The sequence below is a fragment of the Hemicordylus capensis genome, chromosome 2, assembly GCF_027244095.1.
Source record: "Hemicordylus capensis ecotype Gifberg chromosome 2, rHemCap1.1.pri, whole genome shotgun sequence".
NCBI classification, from domain to species: Eukaryota; Metazoa; Chordata; class Lepidosauria; order Squamata; family Cordylidae; genus Hemicordylus; species Hemicordylus capensis.
Genome location: NC_069658.1, coordinates 79,128,613 through 79,152,806, shown reverse-complemented (window position 1 = coordinate 79,152,806; position 24,194 = coordinate 79,128,613).

Here is a 24,194-nt window from a genome sequence, read left to right as displayed (position 1 = left end):
ATCTGGTTCGGCCCTGTTCAATAGCCAAACCCTACTGGACCAGTTCGCCCACATCTGGAACTGGACTAGGCCGAGTTGATTTGAGTCCAATCCGGATTCCCACTAAACTGGCACAGCTGGTACTATGCACACCCCTAATTGCTTTTAGCAAAGAAGCAAATTGTTCTTGCCTAGTATTCTCTGGCTAAAACTCTTTTCAGTACTTCTAGCACTCCAGTCCCCAGTTACTATAAGCCCCAAGCTAGTTTGAAAGTGTATTATTTTAGACTAGCACATCTATGCATGTCCCAAGATGGTATTTTGTCTATGTTAATCCGAGGCTCCAATTCTTAATACATTTGCTAGAGAATAAGTGCCATTGTACACAGCAGAACTAGTGAGTAAAGATGCACATAATTGTGCTGCATATGTGTTTGAACGTTTGGGAATCACTGGTTACATATATTGAGGGAAGAAGGGAGTTGTGGGCAGTAAATAATGTCTTTTTCTGTTTTGGATGAAGGAATGCAGTTTTCCCTGCCTTCATTTGACATAGTTTATTCTTGGTTTACTCAGTTGTGCCCAGAGGGCTGTTACATGGCTGTGGGCATTTGCAGTTTGTGTCGATAAGCACTGTGCCACCAACACAGCAATCTGTTGCTGTAGATAAATTGCACACAAACAAACACCTGTGCATCAAAACCTCAATCCATTTTAAGGACAGACACATGAATGAGTGGAGGATAAAATTAGAATTTCCCCCCCCACAATGTGCCTCCAGACTACATTCAAGTCTCAACCAGATCAAATCTTTCCCTTTTGAGTCTTAGGTTGACCCAGCTATTTCCTGCCATTTCTCTGTACTTATTTAAATTGAAATGGCAGGGGGTTTCTTTTTGAGGAGAGGCGCAGCAGCGTTTTGTCCTCGCCAGCATTCCACTGCAGCGGCAGCTGCTTCCACCCTTTCAAGAATGTAAAGTACTTACGGGCTGGTATGCTGCAGAGTGCACTGTCGTATAAATGAAATCCTGCCACCTCCATTAAAAATGCCATACTGGGCTTTTTTAGTAGAATTAGGCCTACCAGCTGGCTCCTTAAAATGCAGGATTGCGGGAGTGGGCCAGCCCGCCACCCCTTGAGAGCCAGACAAGCCATCTGGCTGCCTGCTAAAGACAAAACAAAGTCTATTGGGCTTCTTCATTAAGGCTAAAGCATATTAGGTAGCCTTTTGGGACAGAGGAGTGGCTACGTTGTTTTGTTTTATGTCGTCTGTTGCTCCTCATATAATGGTAAAATAAGATTTTAAATGTGATGATATTTCCTGCCCACATGGCTTCCATTGGCTGGATATGCTGATAGTATAATATTTAGGCACTACACCCTATAAAATATAGGCTGATAACAGATCTCTTTATACCTGATTGAAATATACCTGGTGTGATTGAAGTCTGCTTTTGGAAACACAAGCAGAAGATCTATGCATGTTTTATTCTTCAATATTTCAGGTTTTGGTTTCTCTTAATGATTTACAACTCTGTCAAAATACTTGGCTTTCATTTTTATTTTGCAAATTTGTCTTCTGTAGATACTGCTGATTTTTAGATAATACTTGTCATAGTTATACCATTGTTAAAAACTGGAAACAAGCCACTGTAGTTCTCAGTGTTGTACCCCAGAACGTTGCTAGTAAGAAATAATGGATTCTTGTATTGGCCCCATTCACATGTAACTGGAAACCAGAGTTGAAGGGACCAGTTCTGCTTGGAGAGCAACCTAAGGTTTTGCTCTCCAAACTCCAATTTGAACCCTTGGGTTGTAGTGAGCTTTGCCACTCTTACTTGAGGTTAACAGCCACCTGCAGTATGTTTGAAATGTAGAACTGCGGCTGGGCTGTCTGAAACTGGAGTTGAGGGAATAAGCTCTCTCTCCAGCTGTGATTGGCTGTGTGGCCTGTTGTTCATTCATTCATTCTCATTTCTCTATGTAAACTGCTTTCGGAAGCTTTGTTGAAAAGCTACATAATACTACTACTACATAAATATATGTAGTAGTAGTATTACTTATTTAATCAAATTTGCACACCACTCCAACTGTCATCTCTGGATGGTTTACAGAGACATAAAAAATAAAACAAAAAATAAAACACAGAAAATAAAAAGCTTAAAACAATTTAAAACCAAAGTCAGATTAAAAAGTCTTGGGTGAACAGATAAGTCTTCAAGTACTTCTTAAAAGTTGTCAGAGATGGGGAGGCTTGTATTTAAGTAGGGAGCACAACCACAGGTGATGGGGCTCATAGTGAAGATGTACTCTTAAATACCCAGGGCCTAAGCCATTTGGGGCTTTATAGGTTATAACCAGCACTTTGTATTTTGCTTGGAAACCTATCAGCAGCCAGTGTAGCTCTTTCAGCACAGGAGTAATGTGGTCTCTCTGAGATGATCCAGAGACCATCCTGGCTGACGCATTCAGTACCAACTGCAGTTTCTGGATTACGTGCAAAGGCAGCCCAACATAGAGCACATTGCAGAAGTCAAGTCTGGAGGTTACCCGCATATGTACCACTGTTCTAAGGTTGTTCATCTCAAGAACTGGATTCAGCTGATGTATCAGCCGAAGCTGATAGAAAGCACCTCTGGTCGCCACCTCAACCTGAGATACCAGGGAGTGGTGTGGCTCCAGAAGCACTCACAGGCTGTGTACCTGGTCCTTTTGGGGAAGTTTGACCCCATCTATAACAGGCAGATCAAAATTCTCTCTGGAGTTCCAACTCCACACAATCTCCATTTTAACTGGATTCAGTCTCAGTTTATAATCCCTCATCCAGCCCATTACCACCTTCAGGCAAGCATTTAGGGATGTTATGCCATCTCCTGATGATCCTGACATGGAGAAATAGATCTGAGTGTCATCAGCATACTGATAACACCCCACACCCAATCACCTGTTGATCTCTCCCAGTGATTTTATGTAGATGTTGAAATGCATTGGAGACAGTATGGAGCCCTGGGGGATGCCATACATAAGCTCATATTTCAAAGAGCAACCACTGCCAAGTGACACCATCTGGAATCTGTCGGAGAGGTAGGAACAGAACCACTGTAAAGCAATTCCTCCCACCCCCAATGCTCTCAGACATTCCAGAAGGATACTATGGCTGATAGTATTGAATCCTGCCGAGAGATTGAAAAGGACCAACAGAGTTGCACTTCCTCTGTCAATTCCCAATTGGAAATAACCCATTAGGGTGACAAAGGCAGTCTCCATTCCATGGCCCACTCGGAAGACAATTTGAAATGGGACTAGATAATAGGGATGTGCACAGAACTGGCGGGGGCTGGTTCAAAGGTGGGGGGATACCTTTAAGGGCAGGGGAGGGTGCTTTTACCCTTCCTGCCATGTTTTCCCCACCATCGCTACATTTGAAAAGGGTCAGGCAGGGCGGCAGTGTACCTCCCTGCTGCCCCTTTCCCTCACTGGACTGGCAGTGACAGGAAGTACCCCAGGCATGTGAGCATGTCGGCATGAGCGCACGCACATTGTGCATGTGCCCGATGTGCACGTGAGCAAGCACAATGTTTGCATGCACTCACCCGATGTGTATATGCACACAGGGTACTTACTGTCACTTCCGGTCGATGAGGGAACAGGGCTGCAGAGAGGTATGCTGCTCCCCCTCCAGACCCTTTTCAAATGTAGTGCTGGCAGGGGAGCAGCACCCTCCCCCGCTCTTAAAGGTATCTCCCTGCCTTCAAAATGGCTGAACCTCTGAATGTTTGAACCTATTCGGAAGCCCATAAAAGGACCCCTGAACAGGTTTGTGCACATCCCTACTAGATAATCAGTTTCCTCCAAGACTGTCTGGAGCTGGGAGGCCCCCACCTTCTCAATTACCTTAGCCAGCCTTGGGAGGTTGGAAATATTTATATATATTTTATTTTATTAAGGCCTATAATTAAAGCCTATAATTTTGTTAAGGTCTATAATTAAGGCCTATAATTGTGTAACTGAGGGATCCAATGCAGGCTTCTTCAGAAGAGGTCTAATGATTGCCTCCTTAAGACAGGGAGGCATTCTGCCATCCCTCAGAGAAGCATTTATAATTTCTAACAGGCCTCCTACAACAACCTCTCTGCCAGATAGTATAAGCCATGTTGGACAAGGGTCAAGAGAACATGTGGTAGATGGCACTGCTCCAAACAGCTTGTCCTCATCCTCAGGAGTCAGAAACTGGAACTGATTCAGCCAAACCACATAAGAGGAGTTTCTGGACACCTCTGATTCAGACACTGCAGTAATTGTGGAATCTGTGTCTAATTTGGCCCATATACAAGAGATTTTATCCACGAAGTACTCATTAAACACATCACAGTGGGTAATTGATGGTTCCAAATTCTGATTCAAGGAAGGAGGGGCATGTACTAGCCCCCTGACAACCTGAACAACTCTTCTGGACATGAGCTTACGGATGCAAAATGGGCAGAAAACAATCATTTCATGCAGAAAAGAAGCCCACACAGCCAGTTCCGTCTCCTCTCTGCATTTTTTCTGATTGAAGAGAGCCTCCTCTCCATTACGTCTGAATGCAGACAGAAGAGCAGGGTTGGGGGTGGGTCCATTGGACCTCTGGTTCTGCATTACACGCGAATGCAGCCTCTGTCAGACTTTGTTAAAGTCATAATGTACCTCAAAGGCAGAGACAATTTTTGGATACGACTTGTCCCAATAACAGCTGTAAACCTTATGTCTGTTATTCTCTAATTCCAAAATGACATGAAGAACTCAGTTTTAGAAGGTGGTGAAATCTCCAGCCCTATATTTATAGCCTAATCATTTTGTGTTCTGTAAAAAATGAAGAATTCCCACAACTGTGTCAACCGTTAAAGAACATATACAGAGGGAAATAGGCTCCCATTTGGTGTGGACTATTTCTGGGACGTGTCAAAGAAATTTAGAATGTAAACCAAGAATGAGTGGAATGTGATTTACTCTGATATGTTCTAGTTGATTGTACATATGCTTTCCAACAGTAATGGACATTACTCTGGGATATGTTTTCCAGTATGAGAATACTGGAACATGAGAATGTAACACTGGAATTACAGTATTGGACAGGTTGAAGGTAGATACTTGTACCCATGCTATTCTTTCTTAGCAGACCTAATCCTGATGTTCTACTATATTAAAACAGAGTTATCATTGGCTCCAGTCCTAAAAGCCTCATGTGCAGCAATGGACTGTCTGCTTTACTGACCATGATACTTTTGATGTGCTTCTGTTGAAAAGGCATAACTGGTGTAAACAGTTTTGGCAGCAGGCTCTCCTGCTCTGACAGAAGCAGCTTGGGTTCCTCCTAGTCCCCAACCAACTGTGGGAGTACAGAACTGATTCAGTATTCATTAGTTATAGGCTAGTTATGTCCTTAAAAGCACAATATTCTTCATGGTCTCCCTGCAGCTCTATGAAAATGCATTTGTATCAACTTTAATTGGAGATGATGCATTCATTGTCATGGTAAAACAAACATTTATTTTAAAATATGTCAAGAATATAGCTGAACAGCCATTTGTAGTGGAGAGTTCAAGTGAATATAAGTAACTTTTATGTGAAAATGCTGGGAATAAAGAGAAAAGGGTTTTTTAAAAGCAGCATTTAATTAAGCACCAATTAAGTGCAGATTAAAGTATGGTTTCTAATACTATATCTTCACAAGGGATCGGTTTGAAGTTACTTTTTTGTGGGAGCAAATGCAAGTGAACTTCATTTTCTTAAAGATGCTTTAAGGAAAACATCCTTGTTTCAAGACAGGTTTAACCCTGCAATACTTCCAAACTCAAAACTAAGCTAGCAAGACATTTCTCATTTGTGAAACTGCTTGTGAAGTTAAAGTGAAATTAAGGGTTTATTATTCAATGGAAATGTATTCCTTTTGTTACAACCAAAGCATGAAAGTAATTGGTCCTTGATATGTCAGAAGAATTCTATTTTAAATGTAAGCAGTCATTGATATAGTTGATCATGATACATTTGTGATAGAACTATAATATCTGGTCAGTTTATCTGTGTGTGTGTGGAGAATCTCTGCTGAATGGTTTCACATATAGCCACATTTGCATGTAACACAGAACTGTGGGTACAATGGACTGTGTTTCCACTCCCTGCCACTCTCCTGTCTGCTTTTGGACATAATGGAGAGGAGGCTCTCTGTAGTCATGGAGACTACAGAAAGGAGGGGGAATTGGCTCTGTGTGCTTCCTTCCTGCATGAAGGACAGCCCACACAGCCAATCACAGCTGGAGAGAGGAAGGAGTTTCCTCCCTCATCTCCAGTTTCAGACAGCCAAGCCTGCAGTTCTGCATTTGGGCATACTGCAGGCAGCAGTTAACCTTGGGTAGGAGCAGCAAAACGTACTACAACTCAAGGGTTCCAACTGGAGTTTGGAGAGCAAAACCTCAGCTTGCTCTCTATGTGGGACCAGAGTTGTACACACTTGATGTACAGGTTTGGCGACCTCTGGCCCCTTTCACTCCCATTTCCTGTTACATGTAAATGGGGCTATGCTTTGAAAAGTAGCCCTAGAGAGCAGTGATGACTGATTTCTCATCTCTTCAGAATCTGTGCCTCTGTCCTAGACTAGTTACAGGGATTTTCCTTATATCACGACTTTGCTACGAATAAGTAGCAACTTGACATGCTTTTTACATGATGAAGGAAATGTCATGGCTGGGCATTTGAAGCCAGGTTCCCCATTCAAAACCCAATGTTCTGTCCACAACACCACATAACCTCTTCCCCTGCACTCCATCATGATCTCAGGTAGCAACTTAGAAACTGGGAGGAATGGCAGTTCTTCCGTTTCTGTACATTGAACAAGAAATACAATTATTTTAAATTCCTGTTCATACAATATTTAGATGGCCTTATTTTGTTTGTGTGTACATGTACACACAGATGCAGGCATAGTAAATTGTATATTTTACTTAAATAACACCTTTCCCCTTAGGTACTCCACTTTAAGTAGCCATTAAGTAGCCATTTGTGAAATATGTATCGTCAATCAGGTGGAACTGTCATAGAAAGAGACCTGAATCTACAATAGCTGCATTTTTATGCTGTTGAATTCTAACATCCCTCCTTTGCTTGATACATTCCTTATCTGGTTTACATTTTCTTACTTCTGGAAATCTGGGCAATTCCTCTTTCGTTTGCTAAACCATTTTTGCATGCCTGGTATAAAAACCTAAGGTTCTGTCTGCTTCTGTGGTGGCCTAATCTACTGCAGAGAGAAACTGAAATTAGCCTCTTTTAAAAAATAAAAAATAAAATCTGTTTTCATCTTACTGAGCATCCTTTTGTCTGTGTCTTTCTGAATTTCATAAAGTGTCTGTCTTTTCACGATTTAAAAATCCAGTGTTGTTTTCTTCAGCTTTGATCAAGACATGCTCGTTCAGGCCATGACAGCTTTAATTACAACCATGGAGATGGTAACTGGGCAGGCTTTGCCCTGCCTACTACACTTAGCATCTTGGTGTGTAACATTGATCTTGATTTTCCAATATTCTGTAATTTTATATTTGGATGAAGAGAAATTCCTTTGTCAGGGTCCCGCCCCACACCCCAATATTCTGAAATCTCTTGTCTGACTAATGAAGCATTGAAAAGAATTTTTCAGCTAAATTCTGTTTAATACTTTTTAAGGAATCACATTTTTTTTTAAAAAAAAGAAGAAGAACTTGAACCATGTACAGGCTACATAATGTACGTTATGCTAAACATTCAAACTCACTAATTTCCATGCACTGTAGAAAATTGAGTGTTTTTGACTTTACTATTTATAAAGAAGGCAACACTGTCAGAATATCAAATTCATTACGACCAGCAGTTATTGATCTGTACACTAGTAAGTCCTGTTATTAGATCCCTCATATCAAATTTCTTTTATGACTCCTCTCATGCATGCTTGGGCAATAGGACTCCAGTACCCATTCATAGGGATGTGCATAAAACCGGTTCTCCCGGTTCGGTTCGGGTCCGAACCGGGTCCGGACCGGACCGGGGTGGTTCGGTTTTGGTTTTGCCAGACCACCCCCCCGGTCCGGTTCGGTTTCGAACCGGTTCGGATCCGAACCGAACCGGTTCGGATCACAAAAAGTGGCTGGTTTTGAAGGGGACATTGTGTTCTACCTGCCACCCAAATTTCAAGTCGATTGGACCTTCCTCTGATTTTTTACAAATTTTTTTCAAAAAATAAATTTTTGCCCATAACTCACAATGTGGAGCCCTTAGGGGCAAAAAAGCTGGGGTGGGTGGTAGCCACCCATGGGTGTCCTCCACCCCAAAAATCCCAAGGCAATTGGTGGCTCCTAGTATTATTGGTGAATTTCTGAAGAAATTTTTTTTTCCCATTGGCTAGAATGGGGGTTCGGGGCTGCCCCAGACCCACCTCTGTGGGGTGGCAGCACCCCCAAAGTGGGTCCGGGGCCATGGCAAAAATGCCCTCAGTCCCTCCCAGCAATCCCCGTAGAGATAGGAGTGATGGTTCTGTTGTTTTTCTGAGGTATTCTGAGTGTAGATTCTATGATAGCTTATGAGATTTCCAATGAGACACCATGAATCCACTCTCATTTGCTATCACAGAATCCACACTCACTCAGAACACCTCAGAAAAACAACAGAACCATCACTCCTATCTCTACGGGGATTGCTGGGAGGGACTGAGGGCATTTTTGCCATGGCCCCGGACCCACTTTGGCGGTGCTGCCACCCCACAGAGGCGGGTCTGGGGCAGCCCCAAACCCCCATTCTAGCCAATGGAAAAAATTTTTTTCTTCAGAAATTCACCAATAATACTAGGAGCAACCCAACAATTGCCACCCCATCTTTTTGGCGCCTCTCTCTGGGCGCCCTAACACGTAACACCTAGTCAGTCCATCTTAATGCCTACCTACTACCACCACTCCTATCCAAGCAAGTAAGAGGAGGACACTCAGAGAGACAACACCCACTCTCTGATCTAACAAAAAGGCCACTGCTGTGCTGCCTGCCAGCACAGCAGCAGCAGCGGAGCAGCACACTAAGCACAAGAGCAGCACACACAGAGAAGAAGCAGGAGGCGGAGCAGCAGAGCAGCAGACCTGCCGCTCTGCATGATGGGTGACGTGATGCCCAAAGAAACCACCGCCTCACTCAGTGCCTGCCACTGACTAGGCCCGACAGACAGAAGCCAGCCAACCTGCTCTGCTCTGCTCTGATGCTCCCCATGGATGATGCACACACACCCTACATCTGCATCCCAATGACCAGACCAGACCAGACCAAGTGCGCAGAGTCAGCACAGGCCAGCAGCCACCAGCCCAGCAACAACAACAGCTACTACTGCTACCACCACAACCAGTGTTGCCGCTACAATAACATTCCCAGTCCAGTCACGCGTGCCACAGCCTGAGCCTAGCACACAGCCAACAGCTGCTGCCAGCCAGTGCCTGGCAAGCCCAGCCAACATGAGGAGGAGAGAGCTAACAAGTAGACGGCGCACGCACATCACCAACCCATCACGACGGTGCAACTGCAAGGGGAGAGGGCACAATTACAGGCAGGAGGAGGAGGAGGAGGAGGAGGAGGTGGGCGAGGCAATCCTAGCACAGATTTGAAAGTTTAAAATCCACCAGGACATCTTCTAGAATCTAGACTTCTGTTTTTTCTACCACCAGCTGTAGTGTCTAGTTAGTCAGTGTGCTGTGCAGCTGAGCTGAGCTGAGCTGAGCTGCATGTGAGGAAGGGTGATTGTAGCTAGTTCTTTAGTTTCAGCAGACTGAGCATTGAGCATGGGCAGTGGCCTTGGGAAGCAACACAATTACACGACACTCACCTGCTGCTGCTGGTTCTAGAAGTTGCCTCTTCTCGTCTTCACCTCTGCGTGTGTGTGTGTGTGTGCAGTGAGTGCATGCCTTTTGCCTTGCTGGAAAGAAATGCTTCTCTGGTCCACCACCACATATCTGCTCAAGGACACAGAGGCCCAAGGCAGAGGTGGTGGCACCAGTGTGAGTGCATGTGTGCTGGTGGTGTTTGCCACCACAGGTGTTTTGTGTGTGTATGTGTGCGCTGCTAGCTAGGAGGGGGGAGGGAGGCAGGGAGGGAGGCTGGGAGGAGGAAAGGGGAGGGGGAGAGGGATGTAGAGGGGATTGAAGGGGGGAGGGTCCGGCTCAGAGTTGGTCAGCCACATATTTGTGCACACACGTGCTCACGTGTGTGCTTCGGTGGGAGAGACCAGACTCTCATCATCTGCCAGACCGGGGTTGGGGGCAGGTGAGGCGGTGGTGGGCTGGAAGGGAGGGAGGATGGAAGGTGGTGAAGAGGAAGGGGAGAGGATGAGAGGGGAAAGATGGAGGGAGGCATGGGGGGGAGGAAAAAAAACATGTAGACAGACACACACCACACTACACACAGAAAGCATCCACACACAGAGACAGTGCTAGGCATCCATTCACACAGACAGACAGACAGACACACAACAGGAAGAGACAGACTGAGCCTGCACCACACACACACACACAGACCCAATTCCCCCCCTGCACAGTTATCAATCAATATGTTGTGTTGGCAGCCAGTTCATTGCTATTCTGATGGTTTTGGGTTTTTTGCCATCAGCCAACATCAACAGTGACCACAATCAAGATGAACATAAGATGATAATAATTCATTCGTTTCATTTCAAAAAATCACCCAATCATTTTCTCCATGTAAACCAAGCCCCCCACACATGATTTCTGGTGACATTTTCAATAAAATCAATTCATTTGGCATTCATCATTTTGTTCTCCCTTTGTCACCTTTTTTCCTTTCTTTTGCATAATTTTGAGGCTTGATTTTGACATGGGGTTTTTAAAGAAAAAATTTACATGTTTATTTACATACAGTATTTACATATCTACACTGCATTTTTGAACGTATACCCGCCGCTGCCGCTAAGTCTAGTACTCCGTGGGCTGTGCTACTTTGGGGGGGTGTGCCGTGCCCACGCCAGGTCCCCAAATGCTGACAGGTGGATAGATAAAGGGCCTGTGCTGGTCAGCATTGGGTTTCTTTTTAGGTGGGCGTGGGCATTGTAAACATCTGGCCAGTCGCAGCACTACAACTACTACTACAACTGCATCTCTGTGTGGGCACACTACACGCTGCGACTGGCTGGCACGGCTCAGCATCTGTCACGTCAGCTCAGCTAGAGGTGGAAGGGGGGAGGGTAGGGATAAGCACAGAGTTCGAGCCAGGCAGGTGACCAACCATGGGGCAACCCACGGTAATCACTTGCCCGTCTCAAACTGCAGCTTGGGGTAGCCCAACAGGGGGAGGTTCACCTTAAGGAAGACCAGCTGCTCCACCAGACCAGGGTCCAAGCGGGAGCGGGAGGGTGTCACCATGTCCCCGGCACGTGAAAACACCCGCTCGCTCTGGACACTGGTTGGGGGGCAGGAGAGGAGGCGCACAGCCACCACCGCCAGGTCCGGCCAGACTTGGCGGCGGCTCGCCCAGAACTGTGCGCAGTCCACGCCGTCTCCCTCCACAGGCTCCTCCAAGTACTGCGCAACGCATTGCTCAGCACTGGAGGGGGGCCTGGCAGGTCGAGCCTCCCGCATACCAGGCATGGCGCCATAGCAGAACCGCTGAAACCACTGGGCAGATCTCGAGTCGGTAGCAAATGGCTGCTGCGATGGCGCCGCCTGGGATGCCGCGCTGCTGGACTGGGAAGAGGGAGGGGAAGGGGAAGCTGACGCCGGCTGGCCGCCCATGCTGCTGCTGGGTGCGGATTGGGCCGCGAGGGCTGCCCCCGCACCACTACCAACACCCTGGTCTCTGCGGGCCCTAGCGGCCTCCTCCTCCCTAACCTTCTCGACCAGGATGCCCTTCCACCTGGGCAAGTCGTCGGCACTCACGGCATTGCCCTTGAGGGCTGGGTGACAGAGACAAGCGAGGACATACTCCTCCCTGTCTCCCAGCACATCAACGAGCCGCTTGTCAACCCCAGACCTCAGCCTCCCAGCCAGAGCACGACCCTCTGGCGTGGTCAGAGAGATATGGAGTCCACCCATCAGCTTCTCGAGACCAACAGCTGTGGGCAGCGCCTGGCTCAAGGGAGTGGTGTCGCCACACAAGCCCTTCGTGGCAAGCTGGAAGGGCTCGAGTGCCGACACCGCCTCGGACATCTGCTTCCACTCTGCGTTCGAGAAGTCGCAGACATCCAAGGACTCGTCCCTCGCCAGGGCGACAAGGGCTCTCTCCTGCTCCAACAGGTGCTGGAACAGGAGGAAGGTGGAGTTCCACCGCGTCTCCACATCCGTAGGGATGAGATGGCGAGGAAGGCCAAGGTCATCCTGCTTCTGGCGAAGCAGTCTCCTGGACTTCTCGCTGCGGTGGAAGTGGGCGGCCAGCTTGCGGGACTTATCCACAAGCGTGGCCGTGGCAGCAACAGCACCTGCGATGGGGCGGGCCCCCTTCTCCTGGGACGCCCTCAGCTCCTTAAGGCCAAGGGCGTCCCTGACGGTCAGATGGAGCGTGTGTGCCATACACCGTATGTTCACACAGTCCATGACTGTCTCGACAGCGGCGGTAACGTTGGCTCCATTGTCGGTGACAATGAAGCCGCGGGAGAGGTGTGGACACCCGCCAATCCACTCCTCTATCTGGCGGTCGAGTACGGCCGCCACCTCCTCCGCGGTGTGCCTCGTGTCCATCGTCTCCACGTGCAGGACGGCCCACCTGTGCCGTAGTGCATCGGGAGCCGCGCCGGACCCGGAAGCATCGCCCGCAGAGGTCCCCTCACTCTCCGGTCCCCACCAGTGGGCAGTGAGGGCCAGGAAAGAAGCGTGCATCCCACTGACACTGGTCCAGAGGTCAGTCGTGAAATGCACGCTTGTCCCGGCCGGAGCTGTACGCAGCTCGGCCGACACGAGCTCCCTGCACCGGCGGTACAGGGAGGGGACCACGTTCCGGCTGAACGTCGTCCTTGAGGGGATGACGTATTCGGGAGCCAGGTATTGGAGAATACGGCGGAAGCCGTTGTTCTCGACCACCTGAAACGGCTGGTCATCGGTGGAAATCATCTCCCCTATGAGGCGGGTGAGGTGATGATGGTCCACGCGAACAATACGCTGGCTGCCCGAGGACTGCGTCCACCGCTGGACGGGCAGTGTAGCCTGCCTGCTGGCTGGCACACTGCCGCTGCCCGCCCTAGAGGCAGATGCACAAGGCGCACTAGCGCTGCCAGCCTGTCCCCTGAGACCTGGGTGGTGACGCTCTAGGTGTCTCCACATAGGCGTCGTACCCAGGTGCGCAGGGTCCCTTCCACGGCTGACAAGCATCCTGCAGTGGACACAGCGGGCGTGGAATGGGGCATCTTGAGGGACCTCAAAATGCACCCATGCACCACTGCCCTTGGCCTCCTGCGCCCTGGGCGCCGTCCTAGGCCGTTTCTCTTAGGGTGGCTGCAGTCCTAGGGGGGGGGCGGCCGCCGCTGCCTGCCCACTGCTGCCACCCAACCCGCCCCTTCCGCCCTCCACAGCGGAGGAAGGGCCCGGCTCAACTGGCATCGGAGAGGCAGGCCTCTCCTCCACCACCTCGCCAGACCGCTCCCCACCAGAGTGTCGGGCTTCACAAGGGGGGGCCCCACTGAGCGGCGAAAGGATAGGGGGAAGGGGCCCCAGAGGGAGGGAGAACCTGGCTGCATCGCTGCCAGCCGCACGGTCCTCACCGCCCTTTACCTGCTCTTCCAACTCCACAGTCTCCTCCACCTCAACAACTGGCGGTAGCTCAGCAGCACCTGGTGCCGCCGGCGAGGAGGGACCCGCCACAGCCCTAACAGTGCCTCTGCCTCTGCCGCGATTGGCGGCAGCAGGCGTGGGGAACTGAATCCTGCGCACCAAAGATGGGGCCGGAGCAAAGAATTCTCCAATGGGGAGAACTGGGGTGTCCTCAGGCTCCCCGCGTCCTCTCCCTCCCCGTGCCGCAGGCGCACCCCGCACCTGGCCTCTCCCACCTCTGCCTGCCAGCCTTGAGCGAGCCCTGCCCGCCACACGGCGCTCAGACATGCTGCTAGGTCAGAAGGAGGGAGACTTTAGGAGGAAGGCCAGACAGGGTCAAAAAAATAATTTGGAGGGGCTTAGGGGCCAAAAAAAAGGCAGCTGATTTGGAGGCGGCGGGGGGGAAGTTTGTTTTCAAAAAAGGAAGCCAATTGGGGGGAAAGGAAGACTTTTTGATATGGGGGGGGGAAGCCAATCGAAGTGAGGGGGAGGGTGTCCTTTTTGAATTTGGGAGTCAACCACCAAGCCAATTGGGGAGATGGGTCTGGGAGGGTTTTTTTTTAGAAAAATAGGGGGTTAAAGGGTGGAACCCCGGTGTGGGAGGGTGGCACGGGCAGTTGGGTGGAGTAGTTGTGGTGTGGGTGGCAAGTTTTTAGCTTTTTTGGGGGGGGAGTGGATGGGGGGAGGGCACAGCACCTACCGGGGGTGGGGGAGGGATGCAGTCAACGCTTGGGAACCTGCAGATCAAAGGAGGAAACCCTTATTTAGTGAACTGGAACACAAAGTGTGGGTTCTGGGGGGAGGTTCTCAAGTAATGCTCCTGTGGGGGGAGCATCAAACTCAATGCAGCCTATTTAGTGACTCTAAATTGCACACAACCAAAACCAGAACCCAGTCACACCAACACAGAGGTTGAACCCACCCACTCTGTGACTCTGCCTGCCCAATGCCATGGCAAGCAAGCAGCAGCAAACACTTGATGGCAGCCTCATGGATTGAACATCATGATCATCATCATACGTGTGTATTGGCCCAGCATGTAGTGGCAGCATCAGAGCCCAGCCAGGACCCCACTCAGACTGCCCCAGAGGCAAGGAAGCACTCTGGCATGGCATGGGCCCAGCATGTAGTGGCAGCATCGCATCAGAACCCTGGACCCCACTCAGACTGCCCCAGAGGCAAGGAAGCACTCTGGAAGGCACCTGTTCAAAAACCACCTGCAAGACGCATGCAATGCAACGCAACACACAGCAGCAATTTCTTTACTGGGCATGGGCATGAAGACACAAGTTTTACAACAGTACATCTCCTCTCCAAGGTTCCCTCCCTCCTCCCCACACCCAAATGCATTTCAGAATAGGGGTGTCCCTATTTAAAACCGCCAGCTAGGGAGAGAAAGGGGCAACAAAAGGTGCACAATCGCACACGCACTAACCCCTCTTCTTCCGGTCCTTCTCCTGCCGCTCACTGCTGGTCACGGATTCGCCGCCGCCAGCCAGCCACCCTGGGCTGAGACACAGCAGGGCGGCCGCACGAGGCACACAGGCAACCGGGGTAGTTCAACAACGATGGAGGGGCAGAAGTGAGGAGACAACACTATTTGTGTCGCTCAACTCACCCCCAAGCAGAGACAAAATCAACCAAAAACTATAAAAAGAAAAAAAAAACCGATGGCAGCCGCCAGGTGGGTAGGCTACTGTGTGTGGCTGCAGCTGTGGGAGAGGAGGTGGAAAGTGAAGGGGAGCAGAGAGAGAAAAGACTAAGAGAGAGAGAAAAGAGAGGGGGGGCAGGGACAAAGAGAAAGAGAGGAGAGAGAGAGAAAAGAAAGAGAGAGAGAGGAGAAAGAGAGATGATAGAGAGAAAGAGGAGAGAGGAGGAGCGCAGCGCAGCAGGGAGGGGGGATTCAGGTGTGGGGGGAGGACAGAGCAGTAGCAGCGGTCCAAAGAGGTGGGGGGAGCAGAGAGGATGTGTATGGATGGGGGCTAGTGTGTGGCAGGGGGCCTGGGGTAAGTGGAGAGAGTCAGGGGCAAGGAGAAAAAGAGGTGGGGTGGGGGGAGCAGAGAGGGTGTGTGTGGTTGGGGCTAGTGTGTGGCAGGGGGCCTGGGGTGAGTGGAGAGAGTCAGGGGCAAGGAGAAAAAGAGGTGGGGTGGGGGGAGCAGAGAGGGTGTGTGTGGTTGGGGCTAGTGTGTGGCAGGGGGCCTGGGGTGAGTGGAGAGAGTCAGGGGCAAGGAGGAAAAGAGGTGGGGTGGGGGGAGCAGAGAGGGTGTGTGTGGTTGGGGGCTAGTGTGTGGCAGGGGGCCTGGGGTAAGTGGAGAGAGTCGGGGGCAAGGAGGAAAAGAGGTGGGGTGGGGGGAGCAGAGAGGGTGTGTGTGGTTGGGGGCTAGTGTGTGGCAGGGGGCCTGGGGTAAGTGGAGAGAGTCGGGGGCAAGGAGAAAAAGAGGTGGGGTGGGGGGAGCAGAGAGGGTGTGTGTGGTTGGGGCTAGTGTGTGGCAGGGGGCCTGGGGTAAGTGGAGAGAGTCGGGGGCAAGGAGAAAAAGAGGTGGGGTGGGGGGAGCAGAGAGGGTGTGTGTGGTTGGGGGCTAGTGTGTGGCAGGGGGCCTGGGGTAAGTGGAGAGAGTCGGGGGCAAGGAGAAAAAGAGGTGGGGTGGGGGGAGCAGAGAGGGTGTGTGTGGTTGGGGGCTAGTGTGTGGCAGGGGGCCTGGGGTAAGTGGAGAGAGTCGGGGGCAAGGAGGAAAAGAGGTGGGGTGGGGGGAGCAGAGAGGGTGTGTGTGGTTGGGGGCTAGTGTGTGGCAGGGGGCCTGGGGTAAGTGGAGAGAGTCGGGGGCAAGGAGAAAAAGAGGTGGGGTGGGGGGAGCAGAGAGGGTGTGTGTGGTTGGGGGCTAGTGTGTGGCAGGGGGCCTGGGGTAAGTGGAGAGAGTCGGGGGCAAGGAGGAAAAGAGGTGGGGTGGGGGGAGCAGAGAGGGTGTGTGTGGTTGGGGGCTAGTGTGTGGCAGGGGGCCTGGGGTAAGTGGAGAGAGTCGGGGGCAAGGAGAAAAAGAGGTGGGGTGGGGGGAGCAGAGAGGGTGTGTGTGGTTGGGGGCTAGTGTGTGGCAGGGGGCCTGGGGTGAGTGGAGAGAGTCGGGGGCAAGGAGAAAAAGAGGTGGGGTGGGGGGAGCAGAGAGGGTGTGTGTGGTTGGGGCTAGTGTGTGGCAGGGGGCCTGGGGTGAGTGGAGAGAGTCAGGGGCAAGGAGGAAAAGAGGTGGGGTGGGGGGAGCAGAGAGGGTGTGTGTGGTTGGGGGCTAGTGTGTGGCAGGGGGCCTGGGGTAAGTGGAGAGAGTCGGGGGCAAGGAGGAAAAGAGGTGGGGTGGGGGGAGCAGAGAGGGTGTGTGTGGTTGGGGGCTAGTGTGTGGCAGGGGGCCTGGGGTAAGTGGAGAGAGTCGGGGGCAAGGAGAAAAAGAGGTGGGGTGGGGGGAGCAGAGAGGGTGTGTGTGGTTGGGGCTAGTGTGTGGCAGGGGGCCTGGGGTAAGTGGAGAGAGTCGGGGGCAAGGAGAAAAAGAGGTGGGGTGGGGGGAGCAGAGAGGGTGTGTGTGGTTGGGGGCTAGTGTGTGGCAGGGGGCCTGGGGTAAGTGGAGAGAGTCGGGGGCAAGGAGAAAAAGAGGTGGGGTGGGGGGAGCAGAGAGGGTGTGTGTGGTTGGGGCTAGTGTGTGGCAGGGGGCCTGGGGTAAGTGGAGAGAGTCAGGGGCAAGGAGGAAAAGAGGTGGGGTGGGGGGAGCAGAGAGGGTGTGTGTGGTTGGGGGCTAGTGTGTGGCAGGGGGCCTGGGGTAAGTGGAGAGAGTCGGGGGCAAGGAGGAAAAGAGGTGGGGTGGGGGGAGCAGAGAGGGTGTGTGTGGTTGGGGCTAGTGTGTGGCAGGGGGCCTGGGGTAAGTGGAGAGAGTCGGGGGCAAGGAGGAAAAGAGGTGGGGTGGGGGGAGCAGAGAGGGTGTGTGTGGTTGGGGCTAGTGTGTGGCAGGGGGCCTGGGGTAAGTGGAGAGAGTCAGGGGCAAGGAGGAAAAGAGGTGGGGTGGGGGGAGCAGAGAGGGTGTGTGTGGTTGGGGGCTAGTGTGTGGCAGGGGGCCTGGGGTGAGTGGAGAGAGTCAGGGGCAAGGAGAAAAAGAGGTGGGGTGGGGGGAGCAGAGAGGGTGTGTGTGGTTGGGGGCTAGTGTGTGGCAGAGGGGTGTTGGGGGGAAGGGGAGGGGGCAACAACAAACAGCAAAGGAGAAACTGGAACAACTCGGGCAGCAGCAGCGATTAGGCTGGATGGGGTGGTTGGGGGAGGAGCTGGGCCTGGGCTAGGGTAGGGTCTGGGAGGAGGGAGGGTGGGGGGGCAGGCAGGGGGGGGGGAGGAGGAGGAGGAGGGTAGCAAAATATATAAAGCAATATATATCAAGAGAACACAAGCCAGAAGTTTAAAAAAAAAATTAAAAGAAAGACTATAACCAGCAGAAAAAACTTGGGGGTGGGGGTGTGGGGAGGGGGAACCAAACACAGACTCTGAGGGGGGCCACTAAGTGAACAGAGACAATGAAACCACAATTGCTGCAAATTAATAATAGCAAATGAATAAGTGGAACCAAGCAAAGAAAACTGGACTCGGTTTGGCAGCAGCAAACTTGGGAGAAGGCTGGATGGTGTGGGGTTGGGGTGGGGTGTGGTTGGACTTGGAGGGGCAAGTTTGGAGCAGGGAACCAAAACTGATTATATGGGACAACAAGAAACAACAACAGAATCCTCTGGGGGTGGGGGGGAGGGATTCAGGGAACCAACTCGCAGGGCAGCAGCAGTCAGCAGAAACAAACAAAATGGTACAATTTAAGCAAAACCAGCAAGCAATATATAACTGAAACCAATGGAATGCAATGTGAAAATCAAAAAGTTGGACAACAACAAGGCAGGACAAAGAGCAATAATTAATGGAAGAAGATTTAAAGCAATGAGGATGCAGTGGGTGGGAGTGGGGGAGGGGGAGGGTAGGCCCAAAGGATGAGAAGGGAAAGGGGGGGAGGGGGGGGAGAAAAGCAGACAGACAAGGAACAGGGAAAATTGGGGGAAATTAAGAAGAAAGTAAAGTGAAGTAACACACAGTATACAGACAAGAGACAGACAGAGAGAGGAGACACACAGAGAGTCACAAAGGGCAGGTGGACAAAGGATTAGACAGAGCACACACAGAGAGACACAGGACACAGTCAGGACTCACAGAGACACCAGAGCAGCCAGCAAAGGGCAAGCAGGTCTCAGAGATGATCCCACAACTGCAGCCAAGAGAAGTTTCCAGAGAAGAGGCTTGGGTTTATATAGGTTTGAAATTCCCTCCTTTGGGAGCCCCCACCTTTGCACTCCCCCCACGGCCAACAGGGTGCCAGCTCTCAACAGTGCAACAGCCAAGCAGCCTACCAGACCAAAGGACTCATTCTGGCCAATCAAGGATCAATAGCGCAGCCAATACAATGCCTGGAAATAGCATCACAAAATGGATGCAAGGAGGAGCAAAAGTTTCGGGAAGGAGACACAAAATGGAGGACAGACTTGGAACTTTAAAGAGACACTCCAGAGACTCAATTTCATTCCCGAACCGGTTCGGGAAACCCGAGCCGGTTCGGTACCGAACCGGCTCGAATTCGGTCCGGCTCGGTCCCGGAAGGGCCCGATTCGGTCCGGGATCGAGCCGCCGGATCCGGACCGGTTCGGACGAACCGGTCCGGATCCGAACCGAACCGCACATCCCTACCCATTCAATGGCGTTCCCCATTAACTACAATGGCTCAGGCATGTCCTTCATTAGATGTACTTGAATCTAATTCCCATGCTCAAATAGTTGATATATAGAGCTGCACCCTCTATTGAAATTAATGCACAACCTGAAAGTGTGTATACACATAGAGATCTGTTTTGCACCAAATGTCTTTTTCCAGGGGCACATGGTAAATAGAGCAGTGACTAGTACTAGCATGCTTACCTTTAAAACAATAAAATGCTGTTTGATGTGTAGTGTAATGGGAACAGAATATAAAAAGGAGGTTCTTGAGGGCTGGAAATACTGGAGCTGGAAGGGACCATTACCCTATTCAGACATTGAGGCAATTCTCACGAGCAAGCAAAACCAGGGCTAACAGAGCCCAGCCTCCTTTTGCTCGCTTGTGAGAACCACTGGGCTCGTGGGTAAGCCCGCTTATGGAGCCACCCCACCGCAAGCCCACTTACCACTGCAAGCCCACCTATGGATCCACCCCCTTAAATAAGGTTAACAGAGTGAGTACTCCGTTAACCTGTGCTTTTTGGCCATGTGTCTGCTGCAGCTGCTTGCAGTCACAGTGGACACACTCGGGAAGGGGGGAGGGAGGATCCGAGGAATGCACCGTACACTCGTGTGGTGCATTACTGGTGCTCCATGTGGGCAGGGTGCTGCGCGGCGGCACTTCCCTTCACCCAACCCCTGGAGCTGCTGGACAAGCCGTGGTCAAGTATGGGAGCACGGGAGTGAAGCCATTGCTCGTCTGGGTGGGTGATCCACCCGCCCGAGGAGGGTTCTGTGATTGTATGTGGGGAGAGCGGGTCAAGCCTGCTCTACCCACGGAACCCCTTTTGGCTCTGTACACTGTGTAGAGCCTTATTATATTCTACTTGCATAAAGGTGTTTGTGCAAATGTACAGAAGGACCTCATTATTTGCGGGTCCAACACTCATGGTTTCGTGTATCCCTGGTTGGGTAATCAGCACCCTATCTTGGTATACATGGAAAAAGCGGGGGGAAGGGTTGAACCCATGTATCCACAGGTCAGATATTTTGTTTTTGCAAGTTTTGGGGCATTATTTGGGGGGGCATATTTTTGGCCCATTTTTGGCAATTTTGGCAGTCCGAGAACATAACACCCGTACATGTGTACACAAAACTGGCTTGGACTGTTTGGTTTGAGTTTGAACCCAATTCAAACCAGGGTGGGTAGGTTTGGTTTTGGTTTTGCTTGAACCCTCCAGAACTTGAACTGTTTCTAAAAGGTTCTACATAGGGTATAATGGGGAATAGAACTGGCCCATTATTCCCTATGCAGACCACCTAGGGGCACAAAAGTGGGGTGGATGGTAGGCACCCATGGGTGCCTACCACCCACCAAACCCCAAAGCAATCAAAGCCCAAAGCAATCCATAGGGAATAATGGGGATTTGAGGATGCCCCATTTGCCCCCCTGGGGTGTGCCCAGACAGCAAAGTGGGTTTGGGGGCATGGGACATTGTGCTACAACTCTCCCTGAAGCCCCAAACTGGTGGGGTTCATAGTTTTTTAATATGAATTTTTAAATATTTTAGCCTGTTTCAATGCAATGAATAGAAATTGCTCCTCCATTCAGAAAAAGAACAGTGTGTGAGAGACAGTCACCCAGAAAACAAAAAATTCAGCAAAACACACACACACACCCAGGGAAAATTACTTCGGAGAAGAGGGAGTGGGGGGGGGGAGGAGGCAAAAAACGGGCAGAGGGTGTTGGGGAGACCTCACCACCACTAGCGGCACAGAGGCAGGCAAGAACAAGAAGTCTGTGGCCAAACTCTCTCATCAGCAGCAACAGCAAGCAGCAGCAGCAAGAGTGATTTTTGCATTGTCTGGGCTTGCCTTTAAACAGAACTTGAAACCGCCTCCTTTTGGAACCCCCACCTTTGCCCTCCTCTCTGGCATGCCAGTTCTCAAGGACTAGCACCACTGGAAAGCCTATCAGAGAGCCAGAGTCATCTGGCTAATCAGCAAAGCAGGAGCTTGGCAAATGAAATCAAGCAAGACAAGTGACATGAAATGGAATCTAGGACCTAAAGTTGTTATTTTTAAAGTATTTTAATTGGTTTTAAATAGTTTTAATCATTTTTGAATTGTTTTTATATTGTTTTTAGCATTGTGTTTGAATTTTGGGTTTTATGTCTTTTAAAAAAGTTGTTGTACACTGCCCAGAGCCTCTGGATGGGGCGGTTTATAAATGTAATAAATAAATAAATAAATAAATAAATAAATAAATAAATAAATAAAGTGGAGGCTTGAGCCTTTGAGCCTCTTCCAACTGGTTCAAACCTAACCAGGCTCGATTGGTTTGAACCCAGACCGGCATTGCCAGTGCAATGCCCCATATGGTCCAAGTCTGAACCTTCAAACCAAATTGGTTCAAATGCAAACTGGTTCAAATTCAAACCTGTTTGCACATCCCTAATGGAAACTGCTCCCACCTCACTATAGTACTGTAGCAATTGTGTGAGTGTATATGTGTTATGTATGCTTCTATCTATCTATCTATCTATCTATCTATCTATCTATCTATCTATCTATCTATCTATCTTTATCCTAGGTACAGGTGAAACTCGGAAAATTAGAATATCGTGCAAAAGTCCATTAATTTCAGTAATGCAAATTAAAAGGTGAAACTGATATATGAGACAGACGCATTACATGAAAAGCGAGATAAGTCAAGCCTTAATTTGTTATAATTGTGATGATCATGGCGTACAGCTCATGAAAACCCCAAATCCACAATCCCAGAAAATTAGAATATTACATGGAACCAAGAAGACAAGGATTGAAGAATAGAACAATATCGGATCTCTGAAAAGTATAAGCATGCATATGTATTCAGTACTTAGTTTGGGCCCCTTTTGCAGCAATTACTGCCTCAATGCGGCGTGGCATGGATGCTATCAGCCTGTGGCACTGATGAGGTGTTATGGAAGACCAGGATGCTTCATTAGCGGCCTTCAGCTCTTCTGCATTGTTTGGTCTCATGTCTCTCATCCTTCTCTTGGCAGTGCCCCATAGATTCTCTATGGGGTCTGGTCAGGCGAGTTTGCTGGCCAATCAAGCACAGTACACTGTATATTTATTTATTTATTTATTTATTTTTGCATTTTTATACCGCCTTTCGTTAAAATATAGCCCCAAGGCGGTTTACAAAAGTTAAAAACATACAATAAAAACACAGTAAAAACAACATGCTAAGAGTATAAAAACATATAAAAACAGGCATAAAACAATACAAGAAATAAAAACACCCAGAAGCAGCAGTAAAAACGATTATGTAAAAGCCTGGGTAAAAAGCCAAGTCTTTACAAGCTTTCTAAAAGCCATGATGGAGTCCGAGGAGCGAATGATCACTGGGAGAGCATTCCAAAGTCTGGGGGCAGCAACAGAGAAGGCCCTGTCCCGAGTGCACGACAGCCGGGCCTCTCTCATTGTCGGCACCCGGAGCAGGGCCCCCTCAGATGTCCTCGTCAAGAGGGCAGCAACCCTTGGGAGCAGGCGGTACCTCAAATACCCTGGGCCCAAACCGTTAAGGGCTTTAAAGGTCAAAACCAGCACCTTGAATTGGACCCGGAAACGAACCGGTAGCCAGTGCAGCTCTTTCAAAATGGGGGTGATATGTTCCCAACAGGCAGCTCTGGATAACACCCTCGCTGCCGCGTTTTGCACTAGCTGCAGTTTCCGGATATTCTTCAAGGGCAGCCCCACGTAGAGCGCGTTACAGTAATCCAGCCGCGACGTGACTAAGGCGTGGGTAACTGTGGCCAGATCTGCCTTCTCGAGAAAGGGACGCAGCTGGCGCACCATCCGAAGCCGTGCAAAGGCACCCCTGGCCACCGCCTCCACCTGAGCTTCCAAAAGCAGAGCCGGGTCCAGTAGTACCCCCAAGCTGCGTACTTGTTCCTTCAAGGGGAGTGCAACCCCATCCAGAACTGGTAAAATCTCCACATCCCGATTGGCTCTCCTACTGACCAACAGCACCTCCGTCTTATCCGGATTCAATTTCAGTTTGTTAGCCCACATCCAACCCATCACGGCCTCCAGTCCCCGGTTCAGGACATCCACCGCCTCCCTAGGATCAGATGACAAGGAGAAATAGAGCTGAGTGTCATCCGCATATTGCTGACAACTCAGTCCAAATCCCCGGATGACCTCTCCCAGCGGCTTCATGTAGATGTTAAACAGCATGGGGGACAAGACCGAACCCTGCGGGACCCCACAGGCCAACGGCCACGGGGCCGAGCAGTAGTCCCCCAGCACCACCTTCTGGACCCTCCCCTCAAGAAAGGACCGGAACCACTGCAACGCAGTGCCTCCGATTCCCATACTCGAGAGGCGGCCCAGAAGGATACCATGGTCGATGGTATCGAACGCCGCCGAGAGGTCCAGCAGAACCAACAGGGACGCACTCCCCCGTCTAGTTCCCGGCGTAGGTCATCCACTAGAGCGACCAAGGCAGTCTCAGTCCCATACCCGGGGCGGAAGCCAGATTGAAAAGGGTCCAGATAATCCGTATCATCCAAGACCCTCTGCAGCTGGGACGCCACCACACGCTCCATCACCTTGCCCAAAAAGGGCAGGTTAGACACAGGTCTATAGTTGTCCAGGCTGGAGGGATCAAGGGAGGGCTT